Source organism: Suncus etruscus, chromosome 13 (genome assembly GCF_024139225.1).
Source record: "Suncus etruscus isolate mSunEtr1 chromosome 13, mSunEtr1.pri.cur, whole genome shotgun sequence".
Lineage (NCBI taxonomy): Eukaryota > Metazoa > Chordata > Mammalia > Eulipotyphla > Soricidae > Suncus > Suncus etruscus.
Window position 1 is genome coordinate 60,491,854 of NC_064860.1, and position 16,277 is coordinate 60,508,130.

Genomic DNA, 16,277 nt, shown 5'->3' on the forward strand with positions numbered 1-16,277 from the left:
TATCAGTTCAAAAGGAAAAATTGAGCTGCCTTGCTTACCATAATCTTATTTTAAGAAGGTTCTCTGAAATTTGACCTATTCGAAACAGCAAATCCAGACAGCACCTATGATGTTCTGTAAACAAATGAATGTCAAAGATATCCATCACCTTTTAATTGTTTCTGTGATTGGCTTTGCTGAAACAAGCTCCATAGAATTAATCATGTGAGTGCTTAACAAGTTAATGTATAATTATCAAACCTTTTCTTTTCCCAACTCCTATCATTCTTAGGCACCATGCTTGCTAACCACCAATACATATGTTCCTTTAATTTAAAAAAATATTGCAATAGTTGTGTCATAACTTATGCTTAAAGATGAGGATAATGGAGTACTTCTGAAAAAAATATCAGCTTTTGGGCTCAAGGGAAGCATACAAAGGATTAAAGCACATACCTTGTATGCTCACAAACTGTGTTCCATCAATGGCACTACATGCCCCAAACATTTTTAATTGTTATTCTGGAGACCCTTAAGAACCTTTAGGTGATCCTAGTGGTCCCAGCACAAAGAGATTGAAACAACACTGCATCCTCAGTTCCTAGCCTCAACCAAAGGATCCACACATGTCAAGTGTGCCTATCTCAAAAGCTATGATTCAATATTTGCTTTCTGGGGGAGGAGGTTCTGAAGTAACAGACAGTTCAACAGTTCAACAAGCTCTTTGCGATCAGTGATGCATCTGAGATTGCATCAAAAACAGCTGCCTCCAGGAAAGAGAACTCACACTGATTAAAAAAAAAATCTAAAAGCTATACTGAAATCTTTCACAGCCACCACCCACACTTCCCCCAGGTCCTTAAAAATTTAAGTTTACGAACCACTGTTAAAAGAGATTTGAAAACCCAGAAAACATCAGGGAACAATACACAAGTGTTAAAAGAATACTAATAGATGGAGGAAGACAGTTAAAGAAGATCTCTGGACTTCAATATTTTCTTTGAAAAGACATAAAATACTTCTTAAATCAATCAGTAGATTGTCGGTGGCCATTCATATTTATTGATTTCCATGTCTTAAATTGACTTACTCAATTACTTATTTGAGAGATACTCCCATTTGTGCAAAGCCACACCACTTTAGAGTATGTCTTGGATGTATTTTGGAAAGAAAGCAGTGCTTTTGATTGAACCTAGGCTTTCTTAATGCAAAGTTTGTGTTCAGTCTTTTGAGCTATCTTTCCAGCCTGAAATCCTTACAGTAGAAGGAATAATTTATATGAAATTTGAAGATATTCACAGTGCCACTCAATGTTTCTCTATTAGGACATGAATATTTGGGCATACTTTATTGATGAAGTTCTACAGATAAATGAATACATTTGTTGTTTTTAGATGGAGTGGACAACTTTTATCTATGATTATCTTTAAAAATATATATAGAAATAGAAAAGAGACAATTAATCTTAGCTGTATAAACATAAAACTGAAATAAACACAGGTTTAAAAAATGTTTCAAAAAGTACAAAAAGAGGATGAATCAGCTCTGCTGGTAAAACTGTACTTCCATCCTCTATGAATCAGAAAATCTGACTTTCCTAATCTCGCCCTGGGTTTCTTTTGCTTTCAGATTGCTGAATTTCTGTCATGGGAGGCATAATGACAAAAATAGCAATCATAAGACAAACATTTGCATCAATTCTGGGGGTTATCATTTATGTGTTGTAAGATATTACATAAAGTCCTGCTATTTTTCTTACTTTTGTGGGGAAGGGGTGAGGATTTCCACAAAAGTTACTTAAGGGAACACAGAGTTTATTCTAAATAATCTTAGTCCATAAGGCCATGGACATCAGGGTCCAAAATATGGTGCTGGCAATATTAATTTATACTTGAGAATTGTGATTAAACATAACAAATTTTGGTTACAAAATTTTATTAAGTTTTTTGAAAGATTTTTTTTATATTCTTAACCATGCCACACAGCATTAGTCAATCAATTAAATAATACATCTAGTGATATAATTAATTTTATGCTCTTTGTTATATAATCTTTAACTAAAATGTCACAATTATTTACATAGTTTACTATGTAATTTTAAATACTTCTTAAATGCATAGATAATTAATATCAGATAAAAATTAACCCCAGTTTGGACAAAAGGACTTTAATTCTACCAATGTTTACTACTTAATTAACTCTGGCATCTCATTAAAATATTAAACATCAAGTTGTTCAATACAATTATTTATAATTATCTAAGAAAATTATGAACTCTTAAAAATATGATAAAAACTGGGGCTTCTTATTCAACAAAATAAACATCCGTGAATTGTTTAAGCACTATAACATTTTCCAAAGGACCTAAAGATTCAACAAGTTTATTTTCTATCTCATTGATATATGATTCTAGAATGACTATGTTTTTGCCAGTATAAGAAGAAATATGTTACTTTCTAATATGGTTGTAGTATGTGAATATGTTAAGATGAAATATAAAATTTTCTAGTTTCTAATATTTTTCTTTCACTTTCTTTTCTTAAAAATCTAAACAAATTAAAATTATATGTACATAAGAACCTAATAAATGAAGCATAACATGAAAAAAATAAATTTAAATCAGTTTGTTTCCCAAGCCAGTCTTGGCTAAATCTCAATTTAAAGACAGGACAAGTACTCTAAGTCATTCATCACTTCACAAATCACTGATATTTTCAACAGACATCCCAGCATGCTAAATATAAATGAGCTGCTTAATTGAACTAGACTGCCAAATATTCTAACTCCTAATCCCATGTAACTATTTAAATTTAATTAAAATTAACTAACTTTAAAATTGATATCTTGGCTATTTATCAATAATAACCAATTTGTAATTTGCAACAAAAATTAACTAAATTTAAAGTTCATGTCTTGAGTCACACTGTCCACATCTCAATTATATAATGTTTTGGTTAGTGCAGAAACATCATTAGCCCAGAAGATTCTATAATATCCAAGACTTTTCCTCGCATCAAGTTATTTGCATTCTTACTGATACTTAAGTATGTTTATGTCAAAACCAGTATAAAATTTAGGTGAATATGAAACAGTATTATTTAATTATATATTATGTGAGCTAATTTTATTAAACTTCCAAAAGGAATAATAAATTGTCTATACCTGAAAAAGTTTAAAACATCAATGAGATACCACAGAGACTGGCACACATTACAAAGAACAAAAACAACCAGTGTTGGCATGTATGAGGGGAGAAAGGGACTTTCAATTCACTGTTGATGGAATGTCAACTAGTCCAGTCTTCTTTGGAGAACAATATTAATATTCCTCAATAAACTATAAATTGAACTCCTGGATGATCCAGCAATATCACTCTTAGGAATATACCCTAGGAACACATAAACACAATACAGAAAATTCTTTTGCATTCCTATGTTATTGCAATCATACTATGGAAACAGCCCAGGTGCCTGAGAACAGAGTGGTTAGAGAAACTGTTGTACATCTGCACAATGGGATATTTCTTATTATATCTTAATTAGAAAAAAATTAAGTCATGAATGTGCTTATACATGAATGGATATATAAATTATTTTAGTGAATGAAATGAGTCAGAGAAATATAGAATAATATCACTCATTTATGGGATGTAAAAAAAAAGATAGTATAGTAATATAATACAAAAACAATAGAGATAAGAACCAGGAGGACCAATAGATGGTAGGAAGCTTGCCACAAATACTGGAGTAGTGTATTTAGGGTAGAGAAGGGACCACCATGACAATGATGTTGATCAGTAATCTTATCGGTTGGAATTGATCACTCTGGACATTAACAGTGTGTTGAATTGAGATAAAGTGATATGCATGGTATTCATTAACAGTAGTGCAATGCATGGTGTCTAAAGGGGAAAGAAAATAATGAGAAAGAAAGTGAAAGAATGAGTGAGTGACAGTGAGGAAGAGATAAAGAGAGATATATAGTTAAATGCCTGTTACAGAGGCAGGCAGAGGGAAGGGATAGAGGAAAATTGGGACATTGGTGGTGGGATATGATCATGGGTGAAGGAAGGGTAATGTATATTGTGAAATTGAAACCTAATCATCAACAAGTTTGTAATCATGGTGTTTAAATAAAAAGAAAAAAGAAAACATTAAAATGCTTAATAAAATAGTTGTTTTTTGAGCTATTAGATTTAAACATCATAGTAAAAATAGAGTTCTGCTCAGATTACACTGCACTGGATTTGCTCTTAGAAATGCATGAAGTTCTCATTAATAGAAATCAAAGGTGTACATTATGGATTTATGTGCAAAGAGCGGACTTAGGAACTAAGATCTGTAATTAGTGACCTTAACTCAAAATTATTTCTTGGTTCTTGATGAAATAAGAGCAAGAGATATAGTATAGTGTCTATGACCTTTGCCTTGCAGAAGACTGACCCCAGTTTGATCTCCAGCATCTCATAGGTTCTCTGGAACCTAGTAGGCAGTGATCACTGAGTGTAGAGTCAGGAGTTAGCTCTGAGTACTCCTGGGTCTGGCTTCTCCCCAACCAAACAAAATGGCTGGCAAGGAATACTTAATTATCCTTTAATTAAAACACATGTATATTACATGCATTAAATTTTACAATTTTAAGAGCTTTATGTACTAGTTCTTTACTAAAACATTTCTTTTGCAGCTGCATTAAATAGGAAGCTTTCCACTACACAGAGCAAAATTACAAACACACGTCTTCATTTTGCTAGAAACTTAGTGTATAATTGGTTATGTCATTTCCTATTTGCCAAATTTTAGTTCATTGAATTATATGATTTTGAAAGAGTTGTAGACAGGAACTTAATATAATACATTTCTAAATAACTCATCTTTTAAATTAAAACACAATAAAGTACAATTAACTACATTACCACTTTGCCTTAATACTACCTAATCACCTAAGTACAGAATGTATGACAGACTATATATGTATATGTACAGAATGAATATGAGGAGAAAATACTTGAATTTTATGTTTTCTCAACTTAATCCTTAGATATTTTTAACTTGAAAATGCTATTTATTCATTATATCTGTTCGTATATTGAGACATAAGTAAATTTTACTATTTTAATAAGATTTAGAAACAAATAAAATCTAAAATTGTAAACTACATGTAGAAGTATTACATCTCCAACTGTTATTACATCTACTAAAATACACTTTCACTAAAGTAAATTTGCAATTGACTTTCACTAAATTAAATCTATAATCATACTGCAATGATGAGTGGCTTCATTACAAATACATATTTTTTCATATAGGATCAATTTAAGAAAATACTTTTAAATATTAATGATCATGCATATCTTTTTTAAGTATTAGTATATAAACACATGAGTTTAGCCTCTTCTATACCTTAGAAATAGAAGATTCATAACCCAAATTATCTTCTTCAGATTTAGGAAAAGATGTTTTGCTTATCAACAGACGACATTTATAGAAATTTTATTGTGGAATGTGATGAAGGAGGGAGAAATGGTGACATTTGGGAGCTAAATTTAGATTTTTACATAATTTCAGAATATCTTTAAGGTGAGTCTGCCTTTTTTTCCCCATTTGGTCTACTCAGTTTCCTTTACTTTCTCTTACATTAAATCCTCTCTATATAAACTGCCTTGACCCATAAGTTAATTAACTTTCTGATCTCTGCTAAAGTATCATATATTTACAGACCACATATTTTATGAAGGGGATAACTATGCCTAGCAGACTAAAAGTGACCATCTACTTGAAAGAGATATTTTAATAGATTTTTGATGATACTGCATATATAAATATATATAATTAAACATTAAGTTTAATTTAAATGTCTTTGTTATTTGTAGTCTTATAAATAAAATATTATCTAATTTTCAATTACTTTATCATACTTTGCTATCATTTTACCAAAACTCTGTTAAGAGTGGACATAAGACATTTCTTATACCTGGAGAGAAATCTTGGCACAACCACAACTAGAAGACTGTCTTCGAAAAAGTATTAAATATTTTGCACCTCAGTTTTATCAGCGAAAATTGACTTAGTTGATTTCTAAAATTTTACTTATAAATCCAGAATTTTAAGTTTGAATAAACTATCATATATATGACAAATAGCAAAGGTGCATATAATTTATAGATCTTAAAATATAACTTCACTATTACTGAAACATATAAAGAGTAATGGGAAACACAAGACAAAATCTGATTAGAATCAAATAAGTAATTCAAAAGTCTAAAGTGAAGAGAAACAGAATGGAGATTTAAGAGGGATCAGATGTAGGGAAAACATGTGGTCTCTTTAACCCACATTTTCCACATAGCATAAAGTTAAAAGTGAAGGCACACACAGGACATCTTTTAATTTTAAAAGATCAAAAGCACTATCAAGGACTTTCTCAAAATTAAAAAAGACATACATTTTCTTACATTCTAAAGTATTAAAATTTGAAGTTCTCATATAGAATTGTCCTGATTGTATTAAATAATCTATGCACTGAATTCATTTTTTCTTGTATTCACTCACTAAAGTGGTTTTTAATTATTAGTATAAGCCAAACACTCCAGGAGTCCAAAGTATAGAAAACATATACACTTCTATATTGTATAAGAATTTGCATCAATTATAAACAACAGATATTTACTTATTTCATAAAACATTTTCAAATGTCAAGTGAAGACTGATTGCCAAATGTAGCATGTAGCCTGTAGCATGCTTGCTTTGCTTTAACCAACCTGGGTTGCATTCCCAGGAATTCCATATATTCTTGTTAGCAATACAGTATGATTCCTGAGTGCAGAGGTAGGAGTAACAGCCGAGCACCACTAATCTGACTGAAACCAAACTAAACAAAAAGACTGTCTACCAGGTAAACTTCATGATTAGCCAAACAGCTCCTTTGTCTGACAATGACATTCTGGAGAGTTCAGAAGTATCTTGGATCATTTACAACTTTATTTACCAAAGCATAAGTTAAAATATTTAGAAGTTCTACCATTGCCCCTAATGATCTCATGGGCATTCAACTTATCAAAAGTTGATTACTTATTACTACAAAAACGTAACTCAAACAACATGACTTTACTTATTACTTGGGAATTTGAAAATAAATTTGTAGGAATAAAATATGTAGGCATATGAAAACCCAAAGCTAAAAATTGCTTCTAAAAGAGTAAAGATTTTGTGACTAACAAGATAACATACACTGGACTTTAAAAACATGATATTAAACAACAGATTTGCTCTGTAGTAATAGTGAGTGGTAAGAATTTGTAAGTAAAAGACAACGTATATCAGAACTATAAATATTCAACTAGTAATATCTGAGGGCATCACCTCTGTATCTTTAAGAGGATTGATATGGATACAGCTAAGAGTAGTGACATTAAGAGTTATTCATGAAGTCTGTTCTGTTTATGAGTGAAACCCAACTACAATTATGCTTGTAATCATGGTGTTTAAGTAAAATTTTTTTATAAAAAATAAGAGTTATTCACAAAGTCTGAAAAATCGTTTGGGGGCATAAAATATTTGCAAGACAAGCATGAGGCTGTGCAAGGCAGTTGTGAGAGCTCCACTCTTTGATCACAATGGGGTTAGGGTTGTGGAGTAATTCATATATTCTGTGGAAGGAAAATTAGGTGTGGGTGTGAAATAATGCCCAGTATGACATAATGATTCACATCTTTTGAGGAATGTTGGGAATCACCTAGCTCATGAGTCAGTGTTTGATAATAGAGAATAAAGAAACAAAAATATATAGAAAATGACTCATTTTTCCTAACAACAAACTTCATCTACTACTGGATTGTTTTCAATTCTATAACCTAATTGCTGAGTAAGTTATCTGATTCCTTCACAGTTACTTTGACTAATTTAGTTTATAATTGAATTAAGTTCCAGATTTCTGATAAAATCAGATAATTCCTTAATTTGGTTTTCATTTTTGACTTTCCTCTCTCTTATTCTTTCTTTCACCCCTTTGTCATTCACACTATAATTTCTTCATGCCTCATTCAATATACTATGACAAGTAAGTCAGAATGAAAATAGATGAAGACAAAGAAGAGTATATAGAGTATCTCCAAAATTAAAAATAAATATAAGTAAAGTTTAATTCACTTCTAGGTATTTGCTTTCTATATTTTAACACTTTCTCTATCAACAAATATAACATCTTTGGTATTCTACAAAAATTCCAAATTCTGAAATGTTCCTGATACTAAAGTATTCAGTTGAAAAATGTTTACTATGTAGTTATCATATTAGATTTATTATATTTTATCTAAAAATAATAAATATTCAATGTTGTTTGGAGTTTAAAATTATCACATCAAAGGCAAAACTCTGTGATTGAAAGATGATCAATGTAAGCTAATTCCTGTATTAAATTATTCTATTTATGGTCATTAAAGATAAGAGCAAGCTAATGGTTTCCAAAGAAATCCATTCATTTTGTGCAGACAATGTTGTAAGGTGATTTTACTCCAAGTGAAATATAATGCAATCCTTAAAATACACTTCTTTTAGTTATGATTAATTTTGAATTTTTTGGTTTAGCTTTCTGATTTATTCAATTGATATATACAAATAAAAGAGAAATTAGGCATACAAAATATACAGCTTATTTTTAGAATTGATTATGAAATAAAATAACATTATGAAAACAAAATTTACAAATTAAAAAGAAATACACATAAAGTATAAATTATAATGGAACATTAACATTAGTAAATTTTCTCCACTTTTTATCCTAGTGTAAAATGAACTACATCTTAGATTATAGGAGGAGATGACAAATTTAACACTAAAAAACAAACAAACAAAAAAGCAATAAAATTATTGATACAGAGCATTTGAAATTTTTGAGAAATTTAGGTAAATTTTAGGATGAAATAAACCTCAGTTTTGGAATGACTTGTAATTAATTCAAATAATTAATATTATTAAAAGTGAGATCTTATACTGAATTAATTCAACCAATAAATATTTAGTTCTTATTGGATGCAAGACATTGCACGAGATACAGTGGATTGAAATACATGGACTTTGCCCTCAAGGGGCTTACAGTCTAGTAAGAAAAATATCATAGGTATAAAATAAGGGAGAAAGTGATGTGTCATAAGAAACTCAGGTAATGTACAATGGAAGCTACTAACACTAGTAAATATTACCTTACCATAATATCTAGACAATAAAATATTAAGATTAATAATTCATTTTCAAAGTAAGTGAGGTCTCAAATTTTGTGAAGCTATAGACAGAAATATGTTATATTTATGTAATAGAAGTCACTAGTCATCCTTAAAAATGTTTGTTTATGGAGTAACAAACTCTTCGTATTATAATTGTGCCAATGTTTAAGGGACTGCTATGAAATGCTCTACCATATGGAAATGAAAGGATCATTTTTATGTTATAAAAGCTCAACTTAATTATCTAAGTTACTCATGACACATTACTTTCTTGTACAGAAATTGCCTCAATTAGATTTAAATGATGCAGGGTTCCTCGATGGCTCAAGTGTGCTCCAAGGAAAGCTAGAAGGTTGTACAGTTAACTCCCAGGGTGTAACTCTAAACCATACAACCTACTACCTCAACCCGGATGCACACAGTGTCCAATGTTGCTTCAAATTCCTTATCACATCTTCAGTCTGCTCCTCCAAATATGGCGGCCATACACCTATGGGCTTGGTAAGAATGTAGATATAATAGCCTAAAATTTTATCAATAAAATTAATACTTGTTACTAGGTTTATCTTCTTAAGGTTCCAGAGTTGGCCATACAAATTGTACTCTGAAATTTTTTTCTAATATTGTTCGCTAGTAGTTTGTATGGAATCTTATTGGCATTTAGATTCGGTTTTCAAGAGAAATTTTCTCAATCATAAAATATAAATCCAGTGGCAGTGTTTAATTATTGAATATGATAAAATACACTAACTACTAGTGTGAACTCAAGTTTCTGAGTTATTTTCATTCATATTTGACTTCCAACTTTGCTATTCAGAAGTTAAGTTGTCTAATCTATTCTACCGATTTGAATTTCTTAATTATATAAACTTTTCCAAAGGTTGAATTGAAGTCTGTCTTGTAAGACAGAAGCATGATTAACACACAAAAAGCAGAGGAGAATGCTACCTCAAAATTAATTAATTAAAGTTTAAATGGAATTTTATTGAAATATTATTTAACATCACTGTGCATAGCATTTTGCCAAATTACCACAATGACACAGACCCATAGAAGCGAGCTTGTGCGGTCCACTTCACCACAAGATCGGATCTACGGGTTTATGCCAATGGGCAACATCTCACAGGGGCTTCCAATTAATAAAGGTTTATTTTTTCTCAAACAATAGCTAGTAAATTAGGAGATAAAAAAGTACTGATTCTTTGTATTAATATTTTTAAGACAAGGGTTGCTTTAAATAAATATGTATATGACCTTCAATATAAGTCCTTTGTAAATAGTATAAACTACTTTAAATACTCTAAATTCTTAAAATATTTAATAGTAAATTCTGTATATTCAATTAATATATTAAAATATTATTTGAAGATTACCTTTGTCATAATACTAAGGGATTTATGAGTTTTAAAAGAAAAATGTATTCAAGTATGCATACATGAATGATGTAGTTGTGAGAGATGAATGCAAAATTTGAGCCTATATTTAAGATCAAATTAAATATTAAGAAAATTTTGTAAGAGTTAGCGCTGTTTAAAATCTTAGTGGTTTCAAGGAATTAGTAGTTTTGTAACTTTCTTATAAAATAAGTTAAAATCTTGTTGATTAGGCACAGAACACAGGAAGTTATTTAAAAGTATTAAACAGATACATGTATGAATAGATAGTTCAAATATGACTGAAATTAATATTTAGATAACCTCATATTATAAATCTACCTTTAATGATACATGAATAGCATTATAATCACTACTCATCAACAACATTTATACTTCAGTATGTTTCATAAGAGTATTTTTTCTTTAACACATGATACTTAAATTAATATTTTAAAACATATGTGTAATACATATTTTATGTGGCTTCCATAAGCCTCAAATGGTCAACAGGTTGAGCAAAAATAAAGTTATTTAAAAATTTAAACCACAAACTATAAACAAACATACAAGTACAAAACTTAGATCCAGTCAAGCACATATTTTAAGATTCCAAACCCAACAACAAATTGTGAGTTGTACATTCATTCATAGATTCATTCATAACCAAAATATTCAGCATTCATAACTATATCTTCATTGTATAAACAGTAGCCACATAAAATTTACTTAGTATTTTAACATTTACTGATATAAATAAAATAAATGTGCACTTTTATAGACTTTAATAAATTTTCTACATATGTTAACTATTATATAAAGTTACTTAATAGACTCCAGCAGAAAAATTAACAATCATGCATTATTTGTAAAATATTTCAAACTATATTAATATACTTAGATACTTAGATGTTAAATAAAAAAATAATATTGTTTTAGGTTTTCTCACAACTATAATAATATACATTTTGGCTTCATTCTCCTAGTAGATCATATCTTTTTAAAAGCACAACTTTAGTCTACAACTGCAAATTTCACTTCTTTTTTTATGCTAAGACAAAAAGCATCATTCTTTTTCCTAAATAATTTCTATTGCAACATATTTTAACTCCTCTATATTTATAGCCAAGCAACCATGTTTTTAAAAGGACTCAAATTTATTCAAACTAAACAGAACCATCTTAATCAAAGGTATTATACATTCTCAAACCCACTAACAAAAATTCCATCAGCTAGCTTCCTAAAGGCCATGAAATGAATCTATATGAACTAGAAACAATAAGAACATTTTGCTTTTACTTTTAAAACATTCAATATTAATTGCTTTTATGGTTTTTATTTTTACCTGAGATGATTTTCTCTTATGATCACTGTCTTCCCTTCTTGTATCCTTTTAAGTTTTCCCCTAAAAAAATCACAAAAGGAAGATCAGATAACTGCTGTCTAGAAAAGGCATCTGGATGAATGGTGGGAATGAAGGTTGATGATCGAGAGAGAAGAAAACACAATATCACAACGGGAAAAACCTTTTAAAGTATTTTTTTTAAGGCTTGGAAGACTCATAGAGCCACACCCAAGACTACTCATATGACATATAATGTGGCTTCATAGTTTTCATTTATGTGTTCACTTTTGTTGGTGTTGTTTTCACAGAAACAGATTTGAAAGTGAAAGGAGCTGTTAAGGAAGCGACTTAGCTTTTGTACAATAAAGTAGTGAAAGCTGAAAAGAGATTTGGATTTGGCATGGAGCTTAATAAGATAATTAAGAGTGTAGAGATTAATGGCTCCTAAAAATAACATTTAAAATAATGTTTTTCAACTAAAGGATCTCGAAACTTGAAAACAGGTTTATAAATGTTAATTAAGCCTGTGAAAGTTGACATTCCATTAGCTGAGGCAGCATAAAGAAAAAAAGAGCTATTTTAAAAATAATTAGTGAACAATAACCAATAAACTTAAGAAAATACTTTATTGGAATGCTATCAGTATAGGGGATTGTGATTTCCCCTAATTGTTCAGAGCTATAAAGAAAATAACTGTTTCTATAATATTTTCTCATTGTTTTTCTACATTTTTAATAAAAGTATGTATAATATTAAAAATTCATCAATTCGCTTAAAATATACTGTTCTCATAAAAAACATGAGTGTCGATTTTTAATATACAAGCAATATTATTCATTTGTATATATTAAAATCTCTCCGAAGCATTTTTTAAGCATTCACAAACATGGTTAGAAATAATCTTAATAAAATTAAAATACAGAATATCTGTTCATTTTTTCTCATCCAATCAAGGGCTGAATTTTGTTGCAAAAATCTCAAATTATTTTGAAATCTAGAGCCTACAGACAATTAGAGTGCAATACTGCGTTCTAGTCTGCTGAGCCAATACAGTGCTCTAAACTTAAAACAAGTTTGTATTTACTTTTTTCTTCTCAAATACTTAATGGATATTTCCAGTACTCACAGCAATTAACCTAAGACAAATGTTTCTTTTAAAATAGATGATATCACCGTATCTTTTTGTGGAAAAAGTTTATTCTATACTTAGGGAGAATATGATCCTTTTTGTTAAACTGAAATGCTGGTAAATTTTTAAGACCTGCCCCAACTAAATTTGTTTATCATTAGTTTAATGTCTGGACCACTATGATCCTTTTTCAAAAGTTCAGAAAGTTTCTTTTTTCACATATAAATTATGAACCACAACATCAAAAAGCTTTACTTTCTTTATCCACTAAGGACTAAATGCTCACTTTTCTTGGAGAGCACAAACTAAAACAACACCAAAAGCACAGAAAACAAATGCCAGATCAAAATGTCTATTCATAATAAAACACATGTAACCACACTTTTCCATACAGATTTTTTCTATTTTTACATAAGCTTCTATTTTAATCAGGATTAGAACGAGAGCAAAAGAAAAAAAGGTTAAGGATAAAGTGGGGATGAGATAAATAAGAGTGAATGGAACTTCAAGGACCTCCCTTTCCAACAGTAGTCTTAAAAGAAACAACAAAAAGTTATACCTGGTATGAAAGGTGCGGTTTCACCAAGTGCAATAAACTGTTAATCAAGCCAAATTCCTGAACTAGATTAAAAAAAATAAAAAGACTCATTTGCTTGTGTTCTTTTACAAAGCTGCTGCTTTACAAAGCCCCGATGTCTCTGTAGTTACACAAGCCAATATTTGCTTTTTTAGGGGGGTTGGTTGGAAATTTTGTTTGATTTTTTGTTTTGTTATTTTAGCAGGAGTATCTCTCTTTCACTCGCTCACTTTCTCTGTCTCTCTCTTTTTCCAGCACTGTTGCGTGGAGTATGACAAACTCAGATTTTTTTTTTCTTCAGGGCTCCTGTAAATTCATGAAAAAAGAAAAAAAAAAAAAAAAAAAAAAAAACAGGGTGCTTGTCTTCTTTTTTTCTTTCTTTTCGGTATTCCAGGCACAAAGCACTGCGCAGAAACTGCACCAATCCTTGTCGTCCCTGGCAGCAGAATGGTAGAAGGTGGGAGAAACCAGGAATCCTTCCAGGCAGTGCTGACTTTAGAAATGAGGATTGCACACATTTCTCTCCTGAACCCAAAGGGTGAGAAGGCAGGGTGCCAGTTTGCTACACTGCTGCAATGATCTCATGCTCACTGCTGCTGTGGTCCGTTTGCCCAGTTCAAATGCCTGTTCATAAACACACACACACTTACGCACACTCACATACACACACATTCACTCACACACTCAAAAAATTAAAAAAAAAAAAAAAAAAAACTACTTCATTCTTCAGCCAGCAGAAAGGTCTTAAGATTTTTTTCCATTAGTAAAAAAAAGAAAAAGAAAAAAAAAGGCAAAAAAAAAATTGAAAGTACATACAATTTTAGGATTTACTTGTTATGCCTCTATATTGTTTATATTTTCCTTCTCCACCCCACCCCCCAATTTAGTGATAAGCAGCAGAATTTATCAGGCGTGAAAGGGACAGCCTTCTGGTGGCCTGCCAAAAACCCAGAATAAAGGCGAGGTTGTGCTTCAAAGCTCAGTCGCTTGCTGAGTCTGGCTAAAGTCAAGTATTAAGATCCACCATTTTCTGAGCCATGCTAGCAAAGAAGCAAAAAGTCAGGAGGGTTGCTGCTTTCCAAGTCTCCGTTGGCACCATCACAAAATCTCAGTCGTAAGGTCACATGATTCTCTGGCAAATGTAGAGTGCATTCCCATCAACCATTCTGCTGATACTGCGAAGGCAGCTATTGTCTCTTTAGACCCAAAGTTCAGCCCACTCTTCATTGAATTAGCTGAAAAACGCATCACCTTTGGGGGCTGGGCGTCATGGAAACGTCTACCTGGCAAGCTGCCCACTTTTTCTGCCCATCAACCAGAGATGGAATTGTGCTGCCTAATGCAATGATGACTTGGAATGTGAAGAGTCTTCCAAAGTGAATCTGATTCTTGCAACGCCTGTTTCAGTTTGCATAGAAAACTCTGGTTTCTTGGAGTGAAGAAGGGGGGCACTCTTCCCTACTAAATGTATCAAAGAAAAGTCTGAAAGTGCCTACTCTGCAACTTTAGTTCACAAGACCCAACTGGTTATCAAAAGAAGAGATTGAACTGCCCCAGAAAGTTTTGCAGAGTTAAAAGTATTCTCTGCTCTGTCTCCTTCTTACGAGAGAATGCAACAAGCTCAGGAGATTTCTTTCACCTGAAGATTCAACGATTCTAACATCGCTTCTCCTTTTATTTTTCCTTAATAGTTTCTGATTTTATCTGGCACAGATTTTAGACTACATGGGCACACTATCCAAAAGCAACACCGAGGATGCATTATTACTGCTCTCTCCATCTAAGTGGTCCCCTGAGGGTGCCCGTTGTCTCTGCAGCCATATGAATCCTTGCAACGGGGTCCTGCAGTAATCCTCATCAGTACCCAGCACAGCTGCTGTGCAAAATTGATTGAGATTGACTCATGTAAGAAGTGCTCTTTCTATAATTTTATACTCTACAGTTGTCTGTGATGTAGAAAAGGTGACTTGAAAGGTGCAGGATTATAGCAACAGTTCTGCGGCTGTAAAAATGAAGTGGAGCCCCTGCCACAATGAATTTCCATCCTAACAGATGACTTAAGTTCACGTGGACAAAGAGTTCCACACTTTCTAAGGGTAGTACGGGTTGAAAGTTTCACCATTTTCTAGTAGAATCGGGTCATTTAAGAAAGGCAGCGGTATTAGTACTTGAACCAAACATACTCAGCATGAGTAAAAAGAGAGCATGATCTCCTATATTCATCAAAATACTTCAATTAAGATGTTAAATTATGGAAAAATCATAATCTAAAGTAAAATTACACTTGCAAAACTTAAACTCATATTCTGCATCTTGGAAAGAGACAATCCAATGTTATCTCCCCTTTAAGTAATTATACACACATGCTGCACAATATAAGACAAACATTGGAAGAGTAATTTATGACTTCCTAATAAAAGATTTCATTCAAAATATTTACATAGATAGCTAAGAAATAATGTTAAGAATGGTTGACAGTCTTCTTATTTGTGCCATTTTCATTTTTGTTCTTTCTGTTCACTTTTTAAAATGCATATCCTCACATAATTAAAAATTCAAAAGATTAAAATAAGGTATTAAAAACAAATTTCAGATTTTCTGAAATCCAATAGCTGATTTTAAAATTTGGAAACTTTAATCAACTTTTTCTAAGCATA

The 16,277-nt window shown here is 31.2% G+C and overlaps 1 long non-coding RNA gene across 1 annotated transcript; it reads left to right on the plus strand.

Moving 5' to 3' along the window:
- The first annotated feature begins 9,640 nt into the window (after positions 1–9,640).
- Positions 9,641–13,918, plus strand: LOC126025726 (uncharacterized). Its single transcript, XR_007501512.1, has 2 exons — positions 9,641–9,697; positions 13,876–13,918. It is a non-coding gene; the product is annotated as an uncharacterized LOC126025726 (long non-coding RNA).
- Positions 13,919–16,277: the final 2,359 nt, after the last annotated feature.